This window comes from Dreissena polymorpha, chromosome 2 (genome assembly GCF_020536995.1).
Source record: "Dreissena polymorpha isolate Duluth1 chromosome 2, UMN_Dpol_1.0, whole genome shotgun sequence".
NCBI lineage: Eukaryota > Metazoa > Mollusca > Bivalvia > Myida > Dreissenidae > Dreissena > Dreissena polymorpha.
Window position 1 is genome coordinate 144,865,664 of NC_068356.1, and position 12,210 is coordinate 144,877,873.

A 12,210-nucleotide genomic window follows, 5' to 3' on the forward strand; every position below is an offset into this window, starting at 1 on the left:
AAGGGAGACCACTGCGTAGGAGATTGGTTGTTTTTGTTTCGCACTTTTGCGAAAGTTTTGGCAGTACGAATAAACCGTGGAGGCGTGATACGATCACCACATCATCTGCGTTTGATGAGTGCTTAACTGTTCATACTACAAAGTAAAGTATGCTAAGTGTATACGGATGTAAATAACATTGTCACTGCGTTATTTTAAATAAACCATGGTGCATACGCAACGCGGATGTTATTGTTTTGAGACTTTTAAGTTGCGGGATTCACAGTTTTGTTATTTACACTTACAGTTAACGAATATATTCTTATATTATAGTTAAGGAATATCGAAGAGTTCATTGATAGATCAAGTGAAAAGTGGGAAATTCAAATGTTGTAATTTTCATTATTTCGTACCTTGGATTATTCGAACTAATAATAAATAAGGTACAACATAGCAGTACAAACTATAACAAAGGAGGACCGTGGCCCAGTGTGGGACTTCATTTTTAAAGTTAAGGAGGTAAATGTTGAATGCAAGGCCGTATGCAGGAATGTTGGACTTGAAACACTGAGCTGGTATCCTGGTGTGGAGATTTTAACCTGGTATTTGGTATGTTGCAATAATTCAACTCTCAGCTTTATAACCCAAAGGGTTTCTGAGAGTTGCAATGCGCTGTCTATTGTCAGAAGGTGCAAAATTTGTTCACCACTCAGGGTTTTACATTCATGTCAAATTTTAGGGGTCCCTAGGACTCTAGTTAATAATTTTCAGGGGTCCAGTCAATATCAATAGGGGTCCCAATAGTTCTGGCTACCATAACTTTAAATGTCGCTTGTTATGATTTTTGACTGGCGCGACTTTATAGTTATGGACCAACCCCATTAGGAAAGTCAACCAGAAATTCCCGAAAAGTTGACAGTTAACAAAGACCGGTCCACAACAGCTTTTATATGCAGTTATTGGCCCAAAGCAACCACTTGATCGGAAAGATTAACATTTTTCACATTTAACTGATATATTCTTTCCCAAAATACTATCTTAAACATTTAAAATTTATCTTTTCTGCTCTTACATATCGAGAAAAACAACGATGTGACAGACTTTCTTGAAATGCAAATCTCCTGAGATTTCACGGTCATATGACGTTATTTCTATTTGTAGTAACATACCATGTGCTCAAGTGTTTTCAAATTCAGAATGACATTTCTCGGTATTTTAGATTATTCTGGATTGTTTTGTAAACAAATTGTAGTGTTAATACAAACTCAAAGTAAATATTATTTAAAACTACCTGATTCACACTGAAATCAGTCTTATAATCCACCATGCGTAAGTTGTTAATCACAAATAATAGATTTCAGAAAACGAAAGTAATGTTTACAATTTCAGCAAAAAATGTCAAGGTCGATCCGAAAGTATCCAAATGAAAACTCGTCACGTGACAAAGCGACAATGGCGTCAAAATTGTGAATTCAGACTGATGAGAGTTATTTTCATCTATTGTAAGATGCATTTGAAATATTTGAACCTTAAAATATTCCCAGATGCAGTAATTTATATTCATTCACTAATATATGTAGAAATGTATCCAAGAAAATGAGCTTTCTTTGATTTATAGCGTGACATAAATATGTTACGACTCTGGTTTACTTTCGATACGGGGTTTGCTTCAGCGTACAGGTCTGTCAATACTATATAAACTGTACGCTGAAGTTTCTTTAGCTAGGGTCCCAATAAATATGCTGGCTGTGTCAAAGTCAATTACAGTCGATTGGTGTATAGCGGATTTTAGTGAGTAACGGATAGCTTAAACGTTTTTTGCAAAATACTTTAATTTATGTTAAGATTTATAGTTTTCTATGAATTGAATACAAAAAGCCTTTCATTGTTAAGTGGATTCATGTTTTTGTTGATGTGTGTCAATGTTAACAACTGTTTCTTTTTTCGAAAGCAAAACGAGGTCACGTTATGTACGCACTGTTTTTGTGACAACAGAAAAAGTGCAGACGAATGGTTTCTTGAATTCTGCAGATTTTGTTTGATAAACATGATGTTCATTGATGTAATATTTTGGTATTATGTGTCCTTTACAAAAGTAAGAATGCTCAGAAACCAGATTGATGCGTACCATATAAAATAAGCATGAAAGCTGCAACTCAGGATTTAGTGAATAACGGACATGTGGTGACCCATATTCAGGAATGTGGGGATTGTCTCAAAATAAATATAAACTCAATTGAAGTTGTCCAATACACATGTGGTTAGCGTGTGGCTATGAATCTATGATATTAATAAGTGAAAACATCATTATTAATGAAAAATAATCAAATTATAAAGAAAAATCGATTTCTCTGAAAACATATTTTCCATTATCAAATCTATATATAGATTCAACTCAAAATGACCCGAATATAGGGTGCATTGCTTTGAACAGCCATTACTTCATCAATTGTGCAGCGATTTCCACGAACTTGGTCTTATTAAACGCAGAAATGAATTTCCTTTCTGGAAATGTACATATATTGCAATTATTTTTTACAAATGCTGTGTCAAATTTCAAGAAATAACACGATACACATGTAATCCGATAAAGACCTAAGCGATCCGGTAATGGCTGAAACAGTGTACCATGAAATTCGCGCTGTAAACAAATAATATTTTTTGGAAATTTAAAACCGCTGGCATGTTTCAATAGGAAAGACATGTGTCTATCTAGGTTTAATGGTTTAATTACTGAATGCATGGTGTTTACGTTGAAATGAGACTCAAAGTCCTTAGCTATCCGTTATACACCAATCGACTGTAGTTAAAAGTATAGTATCGATTATTTACATAAACAATAGCCTAGATTAAACACACACGGATACAATTAAAAATTGTATTATTTTTATATTTAAATCTTGCTTGCCAGATAATAAGCTATCATAACCTCAGTAAGCTTTTCTTTCATAGCGACATAAATAGCTCACATCTCTCTTCGGGACTTTTGCAACTAGCAACAGCAGGTGCACCATTGGTCGATAAATCAACAAGCCAGACAACTCGTACATGTACATCCTTCTAGAAAATTACACACTGCAGTTGTCTGTCAGAGTTTCTTGTTGATATTAGGAGAACCAATATATCAAAATGATTGTGCGTCAAATGGGACGCAAATTAAGTCCTGACTGGCGTTTTATGCGTATTTGACGCAGAATTTCGCGTCCCGTAAAACCCTGACCACTGCAAGGGCTAGGGAATACTGATACTGCAAAAACTTATCAACGCTTATCTGTTGAATGCACACAATCATGCAAATGGTACCATTAAAGCAAGACATACGAAATTGCTTTTTATTATTAGTGCCCTACCGGTGAAACTGGAGAGGGACTTATGGTTTGCGCTCTGTGTGTCTGTCAGTCTTTCACACTTTTCTGGATCTTGCGATAACTTTACAAGTTCTTTATATTTTTCCATGAAACTTGAAACATGGACAGATGACAATATGGAGATTATGCACGTCATTTCATTTTGTTCCTACATAAAGAAATCTGGTTGCTATGGCAACAAATAAACTACAAATATTGCAGAAAATGGTGGATCCTGCGAAGGTAGGGGACTTTTATTGCTTTGCAATAGTCTTGTTTACTTTGTTATTCTTTTGTACGCTCTATCCGCCATATTGGAAAACTGTTGTAATGTTGCTAACTTAAAGTGTCGCTATTGGTTAGGTCGCAGTACACCAATATTTTGCACATTGTGATGCTAGATGTAGCCTAAGTCGATAACAATGTCGAATATTTACACTGTTCCAAATTTAAAAATGAAAATGTCAGCAAGAATAGTGTGTTAAAACATTGTCCTGTTTTTTAGGTTGCATGCAAAGGATTACGTTTGTGTGCTGCCATTCAAGTAAATTTAATGCGTTTTTGAAGTTTATAAATCGCTTTCCATAATTGGTAAAGAATGACATCTGTTTAGTGATGGGCACCGAATCTCTGCGCAGAACTGCAATTGTGTTTATGAAGGGGTGCCAAGTTGTTTTTTTTACCTTATATAACAGACGCCGAATATCGGCGTCTTCCCCCACCAAACAAGGCTGGTTTTTTCCCCTTTCAGAACCAAAAATTCCCCCTAAAAAAAATAAATGTTTTTTTTTTTTTTTTAATAGAAAGATGGGTCTCATGATTTTAATATCTCAATTCTATTTCAATTTAATCTTGCCAAACGTAATAAATTATGAAAAAACAATGAATATAGTTCAAACATGTACACATGTATTGTAATAATGAGAGAGTAAGTAAACAAATCCCCCAAAAAGGGGAACGCCGCGAAAATTCCCACGCTTAATTTTTCCCCAAAGTGGAAAATCCCGCGTAAAATTTCCCCCACATAAGGGCTAAAGGCCCCTTCCCCCACAACCCAAAAAAACCCCTGGGTGCATATGGAAGTACTTTTATATGGACTAGTATTTTGTGTGTGCGTCTACCTACATGACAGATGAGGTATGAGTTTCGTTTTGGTCCATTGTTTTTTGGCAAAGTTATGGGCCTTAGACTTGGACAAAGAAATGATCCACTTCAAATTTATGACGATTATTTATATCACCTCTCTAATTGCTTCCAATATTATTTGTTTTTCACAAATTATTAAGGTCAGAAATGTTCAGACTTACGACCTCCTGTATCCGTTGCTTCCATTCCCTGCTTCTCTTTCCTTGCCCAATCAAAAGACGTGTTACATCAACCATTGATATATGAAGCATTCAGGATCACAAGGTGTAATTGACTGATCAGGTACATTTGCTCTTTTGTATTTAAGGAAAGCGTACTTTGGGCCCTTTCATGAGTGAATATTTTGCATAAATTTCTTGACAGCCAGCTGGGGGGGCATGGGCCCATTGCCTGGGTACGGTCCTGGAATGATTAACACATAAAGTTACTGTAAAAGGCTCCTACAGAAAGATTCAATTTTTCCTCTAGTAAGTTACTGGTATAACATGATATTTACAGTTATTGTTGTTTCAATTGGAAATATGATAGCAAGGTATAGTATAATACATAATGTATTGTACAGAAAACAAAGATATTAAATTTTACATTGGTACTATGAAACTTTACCCCAAACGCAAACAATAAATAAATATTTTCTTTGTATATTGGTTGGGATGTGGAATTAAGTATAATTATAATATAATGCACTTTCATGCACATTTGAATGCTGTAAGTCATGTGAATTGTTTGTTTTGTTGTTTTATTTTTACTTGATTGTCAACAATTCAATTAACAATATAATATAATAATATAATTGAATGTGAATAATACATAGTTTACATTTTGCATTCAATATTAAATAATTTCAAATAGTAAAATAATGCATTTAATGTGAATATATAATTATAAACTTATCCCTAATCCGAGACAAGAGAGAAGTGACTTCTCCCTCAAATTTGAAATTAGGCCGGCCCCTTTATGTATCGAAATAGATTATAAACTTGAGGTTTTAATGGGTGAAAATATACAAAGTAATTTATTCCTAAAATGGAGATTAAATTACATTGAAAAACATCTAAATGATCAATATTAACATAAATATTTATATTAAAAAAAATGATTGTTTCACATTGAAGCACATCTTAAGCTTGCAGTCACAGATATAGGTCAAAGGTTGAATTGAGGCTTAATAAAGTTCTATGAGAATACCACTTCCTCATTTGTAAAGCAATTTTAAAATAGTTTAAACATGTTTACCAGGTGTATGAAAAACACCTGTCATGAATGTCAAGGTCATGCCACTTACATGTAGAGGTTAGGCAAAGGTCAGATTATACATGATTTGAACAACGTGTTGAGACTGTAACTTAATCATGGACTAAAGCCCTAGTATAAGTGTGTATATGAAAATCTTAGTTACTACTTAAATTTGTATTCCCCCGGTAGCATGGCATATAGCATTTGAACTGTCTGTCCGTCCGTCTGTCAGTCCATCCGAAAACTTTAACATTGGCCATAATTTTTGCAATATTGAAGATAGCCACTTGATATTTGGCATGCATGTGTATCTCATGGAGCTGCACATTTTGAGTGGTGAAAGGTCAAGGTTAAGGTTATCCTTCAAGGTCAGAAGTAAAAAAAAAACAGGAAGTTATAATCTTTAAAAGAGAGATAATTTCGAAACCTGCCAAATGATATACGGTATTTAAATTTTATTTCAAAGCAGCGCAATAGGGGGCATTGTGTTTCTGACAAACACGTCTCTTTTTATTTTCATGTATGATGAATGAAAAATTCCTCCCACATTTAATACATTTAAAATTTCTCTGAATACAATCCTAATTTGTCTGAAAGAAAATCATACTTCAAAATCATTGGAATCAACAATTTCTGTGGTAGATATTTCTAGTGGGGAAGTGAGCCTACCCTATCCATGACCTTGTGGCTTTGCAAAAACGCATATCACCTCATCTTGATTATTGTATTTGATGTTTGTTTCCCCACTCCTCTAGCGGTTATAACTAAATGTGACCAATACACTACGCGACCCGTGATTGTTGCCTAATTCGCGGAGTCAAGGTGGACAGTTCGCTTTTGAGTGGAAAATCACCGCAATTTCACATGATTCGTCATTCCGCCGTCGCGCGAGAGCAAGATAATCTTCGCGCTGATTCCCCTCAATTTTGCCGTGATTCGCCGCGATTCGCCGTGATCGCAGTGGATATCAGTGACCACGGAGTGTATATTGACAGGAGATGAATCGAGTATTTGACCCTTACTGTAGTAAATTCAATCTTATGCAAAAACTATTCATCCGATTTTATTGGTGTATACGTTATCTTGTTGCTTATTAATTCCTCTTTCAAAAAAATATAACTTTTAGTATATTCCCGTTGTTATTAATGGATTTATAGCGAGTTAAACACAAGAAATACACATTTTATGTTTTACCACCGCGCGTTTTAACGTGTTGTGGCTATCGATCTTTTACGATTAGCGTACAGCGAAGCGCCGAGGTTATACATTTTGATGTACCCACTCACGTCTTTTGTTAAATTATAGTTTCATTTCTAGGCCGATTTTGACAAATTATATATCATTAGAAAGCTTACGTTACGTAGTAAACAGATATATCAATATATATTAAGTTTTTCTTCTGATTTCGACAGCCCGGCGAGTTATAACTTTAACTTTTGCAAATATCATACCGTTTTGGAGTTTTAGAATCTAGATTTACGGTTGACATGTTCGTACTTAATACCAATTTGTAGCGTTTATATTTGGAGTTCAGTTTTAAAAATTCTGTATACGATAGAAAAAAAATTTGTTTAAAAACGAAAGTAATTAAGGAATGAAGGCGGGAAAATGTAGCGCGCGTTCCTAACGCACTGAACTGATGCTACGGTCTTGGCGATTATGCTTTTGTTTAGATACCGGCCATTGAATTTCTTTTGCCATCTTATTATATTTTTTATGGAATATATTGTAGTATTTTGTTCACGAAACATATCAATAAAGCTTATTATAAATGAATCTTTATAAATTAACGATTTCAGCTCTTGTTTATAACACAGAAAGGGTGTAAAATTTATGATGAAACAGCGTATATAGCGGACCCTCTCGATATTATTCGGCTTTGCATGCATACTTGAAATAAAATGGGTGTCAAAAACATTCATCGTTTGCTGTTTATTATCAACAAGGTAATTATCTATAATTATTTGAAATGTTATTTACCTTAAATTATCAATTTATTAAAGATTCTTGAAAATCACGGTCCGTGTTACGCAGGTCATTTCGTATTTTGACATCAGGTGCATCATGTCCAACTATTGAAAATCAGATTTTTTTTCACCGGGACGATGACGGCTTGGATTTAGACAGGCAGACAGATAGTTTATTCAGACTTAAACAACAGTACATCGTCTTCAACTCAAATATATAAATTATTTTTAGACGAATTGTTAGGTGATTACACATATAGCAGTGATGATTCTGAGAATGTTGCCATGTTTCTTATCCGTGTAATCTAGAGTCCATGGTTTGAGCATTTGTATCGCGGTGTTCAAAAAAAAGATATCTCAATAATCTTGTTTATTGATAGATCTGTGGTTTTATTGCCCAGTGTTCAGCACAAACCAATTATCTCGTTATGATCAGAAACTGTGCCGACCAATACTAAATAACACTATGGTGTCATACGCCACAGCAGGGACCTATACTTGTATATTGGTCCCTAACCACAGGTGGCAATGTCTGGTCAGATTACACTTTTTATGATACCTCCATGTCTTCTCGTGGTATTAGTGGTCATTTCTTGGAGTAATGTAACGCCAAATACTCAATTTTGCGTTTATTAGATATGTAGCGTATTGAAAACATTTATAGTCATCTGCCCATACAGATTGCCATAAACTAAATACTGTATAGATGTCAGCCAGCTAAATCACAATAATTATAAGTGCTTAATACCTATACATGTACATTTTAAACATTTAAAAAATCTAATACTTAACATTTAACGTATTTAGCGGGTACCGGTAAAAAAAACTCCGTCATTTCGTAGTCCTATAAAGAGTGTATGGTAGTGTACGGAACAACATAATTAAAAACAGCATTCTCATTTGACCACAACGGGGTTAAATAATCTTTCCGAAAAATACAAATAATACAGAGTTTTAATTTAGAATTCTATATATTTATAACTCTGTTAACTTATAAAGATATTTCAATATACATGCATAGAGAGTTGACCGTGATTTTCAAGAATCTTTAAATAATTTTAATTAATTGATAATTTATGGTTAATAACCTTTCATATAATTTTACATAATTACTTTTTTGATAATAAACAACAAACGATGAATGTTTTGACACCCATCATATTTGAAGTATGCAAAGCCGAAAAATATCAAGAGGGTCCGCTATACATTTGTATACGCTGTTTCATCATAAAATTAACACCCTTTCTGTGTTATAATCAAGAGCTGAAATCGTAAATTTATTAAGCTTCATTAATACTTAGCTTTATGGATATGTCTCTAGAACAAAATATTTCAATATATTCCATAAAAAATATAATAATCGTGGCAAAGGAAATTCAATGGCCGGTATCTAAACAAAAGCATACTCGCCATCAGTTCGGTTCGTTAGGACCGCGCGCTACTTATTTCCGCCTTCATTCCTTACTTGCTTTCATTTTTAGACCAATTTTTTTTCTATCATATACAGAATTCTATTCTCCTAAGCAAGATGTTATTTTTAAAACTGAACTCCAAATATAAACGCTACAAATCGGTATAAAGTACGAACATGTCAACCGTAAATCTAGATTCTAAAACTCCAAAACGGTATGATATTTGCAAAAGTTAAAGTTATAACTCGCCGAGCTGCCAAAATCAGAAGAAAAACTTAATATATATATTTCTATATCTGAAAACTACATTACGTAAGCTTTCTAATGATATATAATTTGTCAAAATCGGCCTAGAAATGAAACTATAATTTAACAAAATACGTGAGTGGGTACATCAAATGTATAACATCGGCGCTTCGATAAAAGATCGACAGATACGACACGGTCACGTGACTTAGACACAACAAGATATTTGGCGTAACGGTCCCGTTTCATATCCGTGTAATCTAGAGTCCGTGCAGTGACATCGATGATTCGCCAATTCATGCATATAAACCGAATCTTATCGATAACTGTATACATAACGCTTTTCTAGTGTTCACAATTATCAAATAATCCAACATAATTACAACTGATCAATAACGTTATGCATACTTCCAGAAAACGATCAAACTGATAGACAATACCAGTAAATTCTCATTTGGTCCAATATTTATTTACAAAGAAGTTCCGACAACTGATCATGGTCCTAATTCCACATTATTGTTTCTAAATAAAATCAACTTATATTGCACTAGTTGACTGCAGTTCCGCTTTATCGTATGCTTTTCGTGTTCTCAAAATATTTTATTCTCCCATTATGAAAACATAATTATAGTATTGTATCATCTGTCCGTCTGTCTGTCATTGTATCCCACTCCTTGTGAGAATCATAACAGTTTGAGTATATAAGAGATTTAACCCTTTAAGCGCTGGAACCGAATTTTAAAGGCCTAGTTGCAAACAGTTTGGATCCAGATCAGACGCCACAAAACATGTTGTCTGATCAGGATCCAAACTGTTTGCGATTTTGATATAGGTCTTTGAAAAAAAGTGAACAAAATGATGATTTTAGAAATCCAGCAGACATCAATTTAGCAGACGACAAATTTCCCAGCATGCAAAGGGTTAAATGAAACTTTGTACATTGATAGGGAAGATTGAAAGGAAGACTTGAAGTGCATAGTTCAATGAGAACCTCAACTGGCTTATCTGTAGACATAGTTTCAGAGTTATTGCCCTTGTTCAAGAAGTTCATGTGAAGTCCTTGAAATGCAACATGAAGTACACTGCTATTGAACAATCTAAAGTTCAATAATGATTTGTTGACTCATGCTTTGATGGGAACATGAGATCATGAACCGTTGTTTGCAGGGATAGGTGTACATTTCATGTTAAAGGAATTGTTACAAACAAAGAATTAAGGGTTTTTGTTGAAGATATTTAACATAGCTCTTGCGTTTTATTGTTCATATACAACAAAACATGAGACTTTAAGTGTATTTTAAGATCCAGCAGATTTCATTTTGCTGTGGCAGTTTTTGACATGGGGTTGCACCCATTACTGTATCTTTCTGAGCTTTCAAGAAGTCTGGTTTGATGTACTAGATAACTTTCAAGTAAGCTATTTGCCCAAAACACTTCATTAAATGAGCTAATTTGGCTTGACATTTGCCCACAATATTGTGCTTGTAAATTGCATGTAGCTGAAGTAACTGGTTATGTGGCCTATGTGCGGTTGTCTTAAGTTTCTATTGCTTGATGTTTAATTAATACCATTAACCCATATCATATTAAACCAGAGTGCTAAAGTTGTAATGAATTTAACATGAACTATGTAGGGATCACATGTTTAACTCATTTTATATGGAGTCTTAAATTCAATGTTTGTGTGAACAATTGTGGTGTTAGCAGTAAACAATGTTTTTTAGAAAAAAAGAAGTTAGAATTTGCCATTTGGTGAGTTTACTGGTAAATAGAGAACAGGGCATGGAATCTACATAACTTGATAAGGTTGCAGCATGCCATGGTGGATGACTTTTTGTTATTAAAGGGGCCTTTTCACAGATTTTGGCATTTTTTAACTTATTCATTAAATGCTTTATATTGATAAATGTAAACATTGGATCGTAAAAGCTCCAGTAAAAAATCAAGAATAAAATAAAAAAAAGGAAAAGAACATTGCCCGGAGCAGGTTTCGAACCAGTGACCCCTGTAGTCCTGCCAGAGTCCTGAAGTAAAAACGCTCTTACCTACTGAGCTATTCCGCCGAGTACACATACTAATCGTATTTTATACCTTATATAAGCAATCTTCGTAGTTTCACAAAATTTAACGACAAAAACAGAACTCTCCAAATTATTCAATCGTTTCGCGTTGCAACGCTTGATAATTTTTAGGTTTTAAAATCGTCAAAAGATGCATATAATGGCTATATTAGAGCATGGTAAATGTTCAGTATTACTGTTTCCTCACAAATATCATAACCAAAACGAAAATTTGCGAATCTGAAACAACTTTTTTCAATTTTGTCAATTTACCAAAGCGTGAAAAGATCCCTTTAAAAAATTGCTTAAGTTCACCCTTTACCACTTAGATACCTATTTTGACGCATTTGTATTCACTTATAAAGTTAAATATAATTAAAGACCTTTGTTACTACAGTCTAACCTGCACATCCGACCACTTGCATTTAGCGACCCACCTCGCTAAACGACCGTTATTAATTCCTCCCAAGCTAAAATCAATTAAAAATGGCTTTACTTAACGACCACCTTAAATCCGCGACCAACGACCATTGTTTTTCTTACAAATTAAGACTCGTTACGACAGTAAGCGACCATTTTGCAGTCTCGCAGTGAAGTTGCTAAGCGATGGTGACACTCAACTAACAATGCAGGTGATAATCCGCTAATTGGCATCCACGCTTGCACGCTGTTATCGGGAGCAAACTGTGAAAACTCGGCTGACATTAATTATTTGTGTACTTAAAGTTTGCAAATAATTGTTTTAATTACAATGACTATATTTACTCAAAGGTAAGTTTGTAACGGTTTGCACAAGGTAAGAAAAAAATTAAAACAC

At 34.2% G+C, this 12,210-nt stretch overlaps 1 protein-coding gene across 31 annotated transcripts in view; it reads left to right on the top strand.

The window, feature by feature from the left end:
• The window catches only part of LOC127869326 (uncharacterized), an 81,962-nt gene continuing 69,752 nt past the window's right edge, over positions 1-12,210 (top strand). For 28 of the 31 annotated variants that reach the window (XR_008044514.1, XR_008044513.1, XM_052411791.1 and 25 more), the window contains exon 1: positions 154-588. The gene's annotated coding sequence lies outside the window, so the exon portion shown is untranslated. The other 3 variants (XM_052411793.1, XM_052411792.1, XM_052411794.1) reach the window with 3 other exon arrangements.